This window comes from Trachemys scripta, chromosome 1 (assembly GCF_013100865.1).
Source record: "Trachemys scripta elegans isolate TJP31775 chromosome 1, CAS_Tse_1.0, whole genome shotgun sequence".
NCBI lineage: Eukaryota > Metazoa > Chordata > Testudines > Emydidae > Trachemys > Trachemys scripta.
In genome coordinates, this window is record NC_048298.1 from 158,534,397 (window position 1) to 158,547,013 (window position 12,617).

The 12,617-nt window shown below is 45.9% G+C and overlaps 1 protein-coding gene across 1 annotated transcript in view; it reads left to right on the plus strand.

Annotated features, from left to right (window-relative positions):
* The first annotated feature begins 7,551 nt into the window (after positions 1-7,551).
* Positions 7,552-12,617, plus strand: part of LOC117888079 (OX-2 membrane glycoprotein-like) — a 59,164-nt gene continuing 54,098 nt past the window's right edge. Inside the window, exons 1-2 of the mRNA XM_034791157.1 lie at positions 7,552-7,784; positions 9,375-9,524. The gene's annotated coding sequence lies outside the window, so the exon portion shown is untranslated. The remainder of the gene's footprint in view (positions 7,785-9,374; positions 9,525-12,617) is intronic.

Genomic DNA, 12,617 nt, shown 5'->3' on the forward strand with positions numbered 1-12,617 from the left:
CCCCCGAGCCCCCGGCCCGGCACCGGGCCCCCCCGAGCACCGCCGGCCGAGCCCCCGGCCCGGCACCGCATGTCCGATTTTCCCGGACATGTCCGGCTTTTTGGGATTTCCCCCCGGACGGGGATTTGGAGCCCAAAAAGCCGGACATGTCCGGGAAAATCCGGACGTATGGTAACCCTACATAAGCCAACCTCTAACTGAGGTTACAAAGAAACTTCCACTATGGGCAGGTTGTTCTGTAGTTGCCTTCTTGAGGTTTCTTGCACTTTCCTCTGCAGCATCTGGTACTGGTCACTGTCAGAGGCAGTATACATGGACCCTCAGGTCTGATCCAATCTGGAAATGTCTATGTACCTAATTATATGTTTTTTCAGTACATGAGCAGTTCTCTGCTGTGTTTGCAGCCCCAACATATTAACTCAAACTTTGTAGCCTTTGGTTAGGGGATGAGATCCAGAAAGTCAAAATAATTAGATGTGAAACAGACCAGTCTATTCTCATGCCCAAGCTGAGTGAAATGCAAAAAACAAATGGCAAAAATAAGGAAAATGATCTTGATTATTGAAAACTGCTCCACTTTATAGTGTTAGGAACTTTGTTTAAAAAAAAAAAAAACTTTTAACTAATGACTCAGGATCTCATTCCAGTCCCCCATTAGGGATGACAGGGCCATGTGCTGTAGCTCTAGGCTAGATGCAGTGAGATTGTCATAGAGAGCAGAGGGCTGGTAACAGAGAAAAAACCAAATCTACTCTCCTCCCTGGTTAGTGGGTAGTTCTCTGGGAAAATAGGCACCAAGGAATCAATATTGGGTTCATTAGGGCTCAATCCAAAGAGATCTCGTCCAAGATGCTTGTTGAGTTAATTTTGAAGCCTAAAGCAGGTCTGCTCCGGACTTTGCTGGTTTCCCCCCTCCACTCAGTTTCCAGGCTCCATTGATAGGAGATTGAAGGTGCCCTTTCCTCCTATGCTGTACCTCAGATGCAGGATCCATTTTGCTGAGTGATTCAGACTCAGCTGGGTCTAAGTGCTCTTTTGGGAAACTGAACTTACTTGAATTGTTCTTTGGGTCTGTGACTTCTTTGAGGTTTTGTTTAAAATAACATTAACTAAGGGAGGGTAAGGAAGAAAGTTGACAGTTGAGATTTCTTTCATAACTCTGGTCTGAGTAAATGGACACACTTGATCATTCAGTTCCTCTCTCTCTGCTTCCCTTACTGCTCTGTGCCTCTCTCTCAGCTTCTTTCATTAGCAGCATTCCTCCCTTTGGAGGAGGGGAAGTGCGAGAGAGACTGACAGAAGGAGAGAGCTTCAGGGAGCTGCAGAACTCAATTCTGTGCTGGGAACAGCCACACACCAGTCTCCCTACAGCTCGTTTGGCTGCAGAACCATCGCTGTTGTGTCACGCTCTGAACATTCTAACCCAGCGATTCTCACTCTCTGATCCACGCATCCCTGGCCATTGGTGCTGTGACGTGCTGCTGTCTCTTTCTTGTTTCATCTGTTTTTTAAAAGTAACTAGGGTCACTTGTTCTTCTTTTAAAGAGAAAAGGAGATCTTGGCCACATGCAAGCAAAAGGAAACAAGGAACAGTCAGCATAGCTTCTCCATTAGGTATTTTCACAGCCCTGACTGAGTCTACTGGCTGGGTGGCCACTAAACTGCGTTAGTTGTCACCATCCTTTGGATCCCACGTGCTATCAAGCCAGCTGACTCTGGGCAGCATCCAGTCACTGGTTCTACCTCTGCATCTCCAAGGCCTGCTCCTGGGTGCAGAACTCGCTACCTGGCTCCTTTCCTTGGGATGTGGCCTTAGTCCCTGAAACCAGTGATGATCCTCCCAAATCTCCTCAGTCATTTTGTTCACTCTCCCACACTCCATCCCTGTGGGTGCTCTGATTTACAGTTTAATTCTTTGGGAACAGTAATGGGGCTTACAAATGCTATACTGAGCATAGACAGAGAGAAAGGAGAGTCTTTCCCGTTTACAAGCAAGCAGCTTGATCACAGCCCCATGCAGCTGCCAGTCATGGAGGCAGGCACCCACAGCTGCAGCCAATAGAGGAAACAAGGCCTGCTAGAAAGGGGAGAGTAGAGAGAAAGAAAGGGAGGCAGAAAGGCTTGAGATAGCAAAGGGGTGTGACAGCCCTGCACCAGGCTGCCTCCAGGAAAACAGACAGGAGATTGCAAGCTCATAAAGCGAAGGACTAACAGGCTTAATTGGAGGTGAGAGTTCAGGAACTGGGCTGACTGAGAACAAACTAAGGAAGGTCAGTCAGGAGCAGCTGAGGCCCCTCCAGAGACCAACCAAGAAGTGGTGACTGGGACACGTGGCAGGTAAAATAAGGAACATAAGCTCTGCAAAGGAACTATACTCGTCAATAGGGTTACCATTTTTTAAAATAACAAAAAGAGGACACTCCAAGGGGCCCCGCGCCTGCTCCAACTCCACCCCCTTCCCCACCCCGGCCCCACCCCAACTCCGCCCCCTGCCCTGAATGCTTCACCCCCCTGCTCCTCCCCTTCCCTGCTTCCCGCGAATCAGATGTTCGCGGGAAGCCTGAAACAGGGAGGCAGGCAGCAGGTAAGCTGGGGCAGGGGGGCGCGAGGAGGCGCGGCCCAGTCCGGCCCCCTGGCCGAGCGGCTCGGGCCCGGCTCAGCTCGGGCCCTGGGGCACCAGCCCCAGTTCCAGCCGAGCGCGCCAGCCCCGGTCCGCCCCGGCGGTTCCAGCTCGGCTCGGGCCCCGGGGCACCGGCACCGGCCAAGCGGCTCCAGCCCCAGCGGCTCCGGCCTGGCTCAGCTCGGCTTGGGCCCTGGGGCGCTGGCCCTGGCCCACCCTGGTCCCGGCAGCTCCAGCTCAGCTCGGGACACAAGCACCGGTGCCGGCCGAGCGGCTCCGGCCCCGGCAGCTCCAGCTCGGATCGGGCCCCGGGGCACGGGCACCGGCCCCAGCCGAGTGGCTTCGGCCCCGGGGCACTGGCCGAGTGGCTCCGGCCCCGGCGACTACAGCTCGGATCGGGCACTGGCCCGGCCGCCGGCCCCAGTGCGGATCCAAGCCCCATGACCCCTTCCTATTTTCCCTGACGTGTCCGGCTTTTTGGAATTTTCCCCCGGACGGGGATTTGATGACCAAAAAGCCGGACATGTCCGGGAAAATCCGGACGTATGGTAACGCTACTTGTCAACAGCGCAGAGTTGCAGATGAAGGCAAAACAATAAATGCCTGAACATAATTTTAAATCTTCCCTGCTCTCTTGCCATTCCTGAGAGTCATTGGGAAGGTTGGTCAGTGTCTTTATGGGGGAAGCAGAGCCCCTCCATTCCTCCTGCTGTGTCTTCTGTTTCTTATGGTGGACTAGCTGTTTTGCTTGCTCACAGAGCTTGTTGTTGTTAAAAGCAGGCTCCCTCTGACACTATTTCTGTGTCTCTGTTTCCACTGAGGGTTTTCCATGCTCCAATCCCCCTGTGGGATTAGTGGGAAAAGAGTCATTAAAATAGGGTTACCATATTTCAGCAAGCACAAAAGAAGACGGGAGGAGACCCGCCCCTGTCCTGCCTTAGCCCCACCTCTGCCCCTTCCACTCCCTCCCACTTCCCGCCCTCCTCAGAACCTCCTACCCTCCCCCTGCTCCTTGTCCCCTGACTACCGTTCCTGGGACCCCTGCTCCTAATTGCCCTCCAGAACCCCACCCCCTACCTAAGCCTCCCTGTTCCTTGTCCCCTAACTGCCCCCTCCTGAGACCCCCCCCACCCTAACTGCCCCCCTACCTGTACCCTGACTGCCCAAAACCTTATCCACACCCCCCCAAACTCCCGACACCCCCCGCTCCCTGTCTCTTGACTGCTCTCTCCAGAACCTCCCTGCCCCTTCTCCGACCCCCTGGCCCCCTTACCCTGCCACTCAGACCAGCGTGCCGGGGAGGAGGAGCAGGGGGAGGAGCTCCAGACTGCCGGTGCAACTGCTGGCTGGTGATTTGCGAATGCAGGGAGGGAGGAAGTGATCTCAGCTGAAGGGGAGAGGAGGAGGGGCTCTCTCTGGCTGTCGGAGTCCCATGTAAGTGGCACCATCCGGCCGGCTGCCCTGTCAGCCGCGCGCGCTCTGCATGGAGGGGAGAGGGGGGAGTTCAGACATTTACAGATTCCCCCTGGACGCTATTTTTAACTCTAAAAGCCGGACATGTCCGGGGGAATCTGGACGAATGGTAACCCTACATTAAAAGTCAATGGGTCTGTCAGTAGCAATCGGGGTAAAACAGTGCACTTTTGATGGCTCTGTTTCAGCTGCCCAGACACAGTCATTCCTGCTACAAAATGGGGTTCTAATCCACGCTGATGGTTACAAGTACAAATAGTGTTCATAAAACCAAATGGAATTCATAACTGGCCACGGCCATATCCCCTAAACTGCCACATGGATCACTACTGTTTAGCCACAGAAGAATCAGGGATATGTCTCAGTTTACAGAAAACCGGAAATGAGAACTCCGAGACCTGTGAACTGACTCATAATTCCCTATGAGGTGTTAACTCCAAGACATGCTACACTGGGACACTTCCTAACACCATGCCAGTCATGGACTCTGTGTACAGCAGGCCTGGCTCAGCCAAGCAGATGCACCCCAGATGCTGGGGTATAGACTGGGGCTCCCCTGCTGCCACCCCATCCTCTTTGTGGAGAGGGGGGATCTCTGCTGCTGCTCCTTGAGGTGGAACTGGGAGCCCCATGCTGTTGTTGCTACGTCTGTGGGAGGAGAGGGGGCCCTCACACTGTGGGTACACACATGGGGCAAGGCTATAGTGGAACTACCATTGACCCGATGTCATGGGTGCACTTAGGGCCCCCAATAACTTTAATTCAGAGGCAAAAAGTTCATGAGGCTGCTTCCATTTGGCAAAGAAGTTGGCCTGATCTTGCCTCTATTTAATTCTTTCGTGCAAGAGGGGATTTCAGTGAAGAATTTTCATTTCATAAGCCACTGGGCTTATTTCTAGCTAGAGTGCTCCTCTGTGAACTTCTGTGTGATATCTGCTACCATCCAGTGTCTGTATAGAGCAGGGGTCAGCGACCTTTGGCATGCGGCTCACCAGAGTAAGCACCCTGGCGGGCCAGGCCGGTTTGTTTACCTGCCGCATCCGCAGGTTCGGCCGATCAAAGCTCCCACTGGCTCCGGTTCACCGCTGCAGGCCAATGGGGGCTGCGGGAAGTGACGCAGGCTAGCCGTGGCTTCTCGCAGCCCACATTGGCCTGGAGTGGCAAACTGTGGCTAGTGGGAGCCACGATTGGCCAAACTGTGGACGCAGCAGGTAAACAAACTGGTCCGGCCTGCCAGGGTGCTTACCTTGGCGAGCCGCATGCCAAAGGTTGCCGACCCCGGTATAGAGTCTTTTCAGCTTACTCCTTTGTCATTTGCAAATGGGGACGTCTGGAACGCTGACAGAAAAAAAGACTAGGGACATGCTGAAAAGCTGTGTGTTCTAGAAGGCTATTTACTGGCTTCTTCTCCGTCTATTACTTGCATAAATCAAGGATCAGACATAGCACCGTCAAGAGCCTATGGGTGCAACCTTATGACCTTGGGCTGTATTAATATTTCTCTTCCCCCTCCCCTCTCCCATTACCCATACACCACACCACCAGGAACTGTATAACACAGTTCACGATGTAACACACACATGGCCTAGGCACCTAGAGTTGTCCATGCTGTGTAACACATTCACACCACAGAGTTCTTAGTCCTGGGATTGTGTAAAACACACATACTTACGGCCTGGCATTCCAGGGCTGTTGCAGAGATTTCCTGCCTGGACATTCCATTCTCCCTCAATGTGATCCTTCTATTGGGTTTGGTTCCAGGTTTCAGCGCCTAGTGTGATGGGTTGGACCCCCCTTTTCGGATGCCACCTGATGTACTGGGGTTTCACTGAGCCCCTCCTGTTCCACAAGCCTGGATTCCCTCTCCCTGTTTTGCTGAATTAGGCTCTCTGGCCTCTTGAAGCACACACACACACAGGTAGGGCCACACCCAGCTGCAGACACAGACTGAAGTCAGCTCTGTGTGAGAGGATTCGCCCAGCACTCACGTGCACACCCCCTTTGGGGAATAAACCCAAAATTATACTGTCTTGCACTGTATAGAAAGATTTGCCCAGCGTAAGCTCATAAAAATTCACCCTGTCCCTCAACGTGAAGAGGGATATGCACAACTTCTTGCCCACCCGCTCCCAAGTTAGAAATTGCACAAACTGGATTTAATTAAATCTTGCATAAAATAAATTTTAACTAAAAAAGGCAGATTTTAAGTGATCATAAGGGACAGCAAACAGAACAAAGCAGATTACTGAGCAAATAAAACAAAACACAGATACTAAGCCTAAGGTCTTTAAGAGACTGGTTTCAAGAAGTAATTTCTCACCCTAAATGTTATTTCAGGCAAGTTGCAGAGTTTCTATAGCTTAGAGTTCCCGTTATTTCTTCTTACAGACTGGACCTCTGTCTCAGTCTGGTCTCACCCCTGCCTTTCCACTCAGGTTGGTTCCTTTGTCCCTTCAGGTACTTTCAGCAGTCTTTCTTCTTGGGTAGGCAATGGAGGAGAGTCCAGATTAATCCCCTCCCCAGCCTTAAAAAGAATTTACCTGAAGAGGGAAACCTTTGTTTGATTCCCCATCTCCCTATAAAGGAAAAATACCAGCAGTGTCCAAGGTGGTATATTGTATCAGGTGATCTTATCACCTGTCTTAGTAGTGTCACAGCTACCTCAGGAAAGGAGAGAGATTAGTGTGGAAACAGGGTTAAAGGATTTCAATATAGGCCTCTCAGTTGTAAGAAACAGAGCAATTGTTATGCTAAGTCTTAGCTGATATCGCGGAATCTGTAGAAGCAGGGCTCACGTCAGAAGCAGGTGGGAAGACAGCAGAGTAGAGTCAGCGTGACCCAGCCTTGAGATAGCGATGTTTTGAGAACAGAAGTGAGAAAATATAGGAATGGGCAGGACATAACCTAAACAAACTGCAGATGTTTTTAATTAATGCATGCCATTAAAATGTATAACTGCTTGTGTGATATTGCTTGTACTTTGAAGAAACTGAGGCAGAGATGCTCTCTGTCAGCTGTATTCTTCCCTTGCAATTGCATGTCCTGAATTAAGCTGTCTTTGATTTTGTTGCTTCCAACCTGAGAGTGGAGTTCGTTTCTTCCACATTAGTATCTTCACATTGTTTCTTCCTAATGGCCCATCAAGGCTGTAATGGCTGGTTGTCTGGTGTGTCTCCCCCATCCCCTCCCCCCCCCCCCACACACACAGTTGTAATTGTTACATAGTCAATATTCCTAACTTTAGATACAACAATGATACATGCATACAATTTGGATAATCTCATTCAGTAAATCATATCATTTCCAATGATACCTTACAAGACCCATCTTGCATAAAATATATCTTAGGCCATATTCATATCATAACCATATTTCTATGAATAATATGGAGTGTAACGTCACACCTAGGTGAAGATGTGACCCTGAAATGTAACTATATGCTTTCTTTTACAGGTAATCTATCAGAAGGTCAAAGGATCTTTTAATACACAGCATAGCTACCTACAGCAAGTTATATGGAATCAAAATCCTGGAACCACTCAGGAGAAAGTGCATTTCAGTGACACAAGGTTGAATGCATCATCCATTGCTGTCCATGGGATGAAATGGGAAAATGAGGCATTATAACAGGGCCTCATCCATTCCTTTCTTCATGACACGTTGGAAAAAGAAATATGCATCTCTGTACAAAGTAAGTTTTAAACCTGCCTTGTATTATTTTTATTTATTTGTTTGTTTGTTTATATTACTGAAAACCTAGTCATGGACCAGGACCTCATTGTGCCCCAAGGAGTAAACTAACATATGGTACAGTGTCTTCTGATAGAAGAAACCAGGCACCTGAGAGTTTCGTTACTGTGAATAGCTTATATGAGAAATTACTGCTATTAATTCACATTGTGGTAATGCCTCGGAGGTCCCAATGAGTCCTAGACCCATGTTGTGCTAGGCACTGTATAAAAGGCCCAAAGAACCTGTAAGCTAAGATATAAATATTTGAAACAATCTTTACACAAATACTCATTTTAGATGTGGGCTGTCACCGAAATAGTTGACAATGGTGCCCGTTAAGAAACTCATCCCAGTTAGTCAAAATATCGAACATTGGGAATATGTAAATAAACTTGAAAATATTGAGTATGTATGAAGAATATATCGGGGCCCAGCAAGGAAATAAAATAGAAATTTGATCAAGATACATGTCTGCTTGGTTTATCTTTCCCTTCCCCCACCCAATCCAATCAACCTTCACTTGACAAGGTTCTTAAAGTAGGTGTGACTTACCATTATACTAGATACAAAACTTACCTATGTTGATGATAATGACATAGAGTCTACCCTCTCATGCGGAAAAAATTGTAAGAGGCCATGGTGAGGAACAAAGGTTGGTGCGGTTTCCCTTATTGGAGTTCCCCCAAATTAATTTGCTGGGGAAACAGGGTTTGCCCACCCATGGAGACCCTGTGCCTTCCTGCTGCCTTCAGGTCCTCTGCTACTTGTTGAAAATGTTCTAGTGCAACCTTGCTGACAGGGTCTCCTTTGCCAAAAACTGCTCCTGGAGTCCTTCTGGACAGGGTGGATTTGATTTAAATCAAATTGATTTAAATTGCTAGTCAGGACGACTCGATTTAATCATGGATTTCTACGTAAAAGTGCATTCTTGTTGGTTGTTATAACCCTAATACATATTCTTCACAACTCCGAGATAAATGTAGGTTTCATTTTTAGAAGGTACACACTATACATTTTTTAAAGTGATTTATTTTGAAAACTTTTCAGATTAGTTTTACAGCTATATCAGAAAATGAATGATTATTTGGTTATTTCATTTACCAAAGGTAATTGAAGCAGATATTTAGGAAGTCATTGGGAGGTGAACTATCTCCAATTCAAAAAAAATTCAACAGGTTAATCATTAATATTTGGAGGATTTTTTTTTTTTGCCATGCTGTATTAGGAGGAAAACATCACCAGACAGACATTTAAGTTGTTTTAGTTAACTAAAACAACGTTATGTATTCTATTTTTTTTCTTCAACAGCAAACATATAATATTTTAACAAAACAAACATGAATTTTTGAATTTAGTTAAACATTCAAGTTTTTTAAAATTGTTTAACTAAAATAGTTAAATGAAATATTAATAAAAAAAAAGACTGTCAGCCAGGTCAACATGAGAAACTTAAAATATTGGCTTCTGCAGCTAACTCAGTCGTCTTCACCTTCATTTTCCTGTTTGTTCATAATCTGGAAAAGAAAAACAAGCTTTCCTGCTTTTTCAGGTCCCAAACAATTTCTCTATTTGGAATGAATTAGTCCAAAGGAAGAAAATATTCTTTCTACACCAACAGAAGAAGCTACTGCTGTTAAAATTGAGGTTATCACTTCAACAGTTGAATCTAAGTGCTTAAGTGACGTCCACCAGTTCACTGGTGTGACTTTCTTTAAAACGTCATCAGCAAACATATATTTCTTGAATGGTTCTTATTCCCAAACTGGGTCTCTTTTACAGCCTGCTACCATTATAGGTTTTCCTTTTTAGTGAGAGAATGGTATGGTAGATCTCAAATCAATGAAGGTTACACTCAGAAAGACCTCAAGACTTCTGGAATATGCTGCTCAAACAGTTTCACTTTTGTTTCTACTGCCTGTCCCTCCCTTCTCACATTTATCTCCAGACTTCTTTTTTCTCTTTGGCCAGATCTATTCCACCCCCAACAATCTTCTATTCATTGAACTTTTTGAAACTTTGCACTTTTAGAGAGAGGTAAGGGATTGACTCTGTGTACACAAATTTGCAGCGGGACAATAGGGTTGAGGTCTGTTATTTCTCACCTCTATATATTATTTATTTATTTATTTAAAAACATTTTTGCTATTAGCAAGCATATTATCTCTGGACACACAAATCCACAGTTTGAGAACCGCAAATCTAAGCATCTATGATGATATCTTCTAGACTGAGCACTGAGTCCCATTGCGTAGCTAGAAAGATTAACCTTAAGAATCTATACAGAAGCCCCTGAAACACCATAAAATTGGGTCCCTAATCCATGAACTATTGAAACTCATTTACAAAACTTTTCTTAAACATTACATGAATATATTGTCTCATACTATAGAATTGGAATTTATAATCCCTATTCCATGATGACATACATTGTAGCTCAGATATCTATCTTTAGATAGGTTTTTTCCTCAAAAAGCATTTTATCAAAAAAATCTGATTTAAATAAAAACTTTTTTTATTATTATTTTTTAAATCCTTGATTTTTATCCACCCTGCTGCTGGAGGGATACTCCTAAGCGTGAAGGGACTCCTCTCACTTGGTGTATATATCCCAGGTTGTATAAACTTCTGAGCAGATTTCCCCCCATGGGGCTGATAGGTGGAATGAAATCATAGAAGCGTAGGAATGGAAGGACCTCAATAGGTCATCTAGTCCATTGGTTCTCAACCAAGGGTACTCATACCCGGGGGTACACAGAGATCTTCCAGGAGGTACATCAACTCATCTAGATATTTTCCTAGTTTTACAACAGGCTACATAAGCACTAATGAAGTCAGTACAAAGTAAAATTTCACATAGTGACTTGTATATAGAGCAATATAAACTATACACTGAAATGTTTGTCGCCGTCATCATGTTCCTATTACACCTCTGGCATTTAGGGCAGTGACGAAGCTCCTCCACTCCTGTCTGTTTCTGGCAAGTCTTTCAATGGTTCCCCAGCTGTGCCCCAGGTTTTTCAGCTCAGTTTCCACAGCTCTTCGCCATGTTGTTTTCGGGCAGCCTCGTTTTGGCTTGCCTTTAGATGTCCATCTTATTGCTACTCTGGTGATGGAATCCATCCAAAGCATATGATTGATCCATCTCCAATGCCTCCTGGCAACGATGGTGCTCAGATCCTCTTGGGTGCACTGTGTCAATAGAACTTGGTTTGAGATTGTTCTGGGCCAAAAGATACAACCAGCTTTGGAAAAATCCTCCGTATGGAATGAAGACAGTTTGGACATGTCATACTTTCTCATTCCGCAGCATTCTAGATCTATAAAGTAGTGTTGAAAGTACACAGTTCTGATAAATCTTGAGTTTGATTTTGGTGTCGTATTTTGATGATTTCCAGACTGTATTTAAGCTCCTGAAGGTGTTCCTGGCTTTATTGATTTTGTTCCGGATGTCCTGGCTTGTTCCACCATCCTGGCTGATGGTGCTGCCCAAGTATGTGAATGTTTCTACATTGGTGAGAACATAATCCTCTATCCATACTGGTGCTGGTGAGGCAATATTAAAGGTCATGATATCAGTCTTATTGTGGTTGATTTTCAGTCCAGTTTGCTGTCTGAATGCGTTGAGTCGAGTTGGTTTTTTCTTGTATTTGTTACACTTGGATATGTGATAGGAAAGCGACATCATCTGCAAAGTCCAGGGATGAGAAGAGTGTCCATTTAATGCCTCTTGGCATGTCTTCTGTTGTATACTGTATTACCCAGTCGAAGGCAATGTTGAAGAGGATTGCAGACATGACACACCCCTGACGTACTCCTGTTTTGACTTCAAAACTGAGTTCACTGTGATCGACACTGCTTGTAAAGTTGAAATGGAATCTTTTGATGATGTTGATTATACGGAAAGGAATTCCATATTCCTGCAGCATGCGCCATATGCTGGTCCTCTGAATGCTATCAAAAGCCTTCTCAAAGTCTATGAAATTTATGTAGCGTTTCCGTTGCCACTCTAAGTCCTGTTCTATTATGTTTCGTAGAGTGAAGATCTGGTCTGTGCATCCATGCCCTTTCCGAAAACCAGCTTGCTCTTTTATGAGAACGCTATATATGCCTCTTACTATGATCTTACACCATACTTTGCTTGGCACAGATAAAAGTGTGATACCACATCAGTTATTACAATCACTGAGAGTTCCTTTCTTTGGCATCCTGACTATAACCCCATTGGTCCACTCGTCTGGCACTTTTTCCCTTTCCCAGACTGCCGTAAATAGAGGGGCCAGGATAGATGCTGCTAATTTAGGATTTCCCTTGAACAATTCTGCATTCAAGTTATCCTTGCCAGGAGCTTTCCCATTTTTTAAGGATTTGATGGTTTGAATGATCTCTTCCTTAGTTGGGGTGTCTGTGTTGATATCAAGATCTTATGCCTCCTGGATGTTTGCTTCCTCTTTAGGTGGCTCCCTGTTCAACAATTTTTGAAATGGTCTGTCCAGCACATTTCTTGTTCTTTTTCGGTTGTTAGTAGGAGTCCTTGTTTGTTCCTGATGACAGTGTTTGTTGATGTCTGCCATTTACCACTGATAAGCCGTGTCATTTTGTAGACGGTTCCTTGTTCACCATAAGCAGCTGCATCCTCTGCTTGTGATGCCAGATTATCAATATAATGCTGTTTGTCCACTCTCACAAGGCATTTGACCTCCTGGTGTGACTTGCTACACTGCTTGTGGTATTTGTCCTTTAGCTTCTGGGATTTTGTGTCTAAAACTTTTTTCTTCTGGGCTCGTCTGGTTTC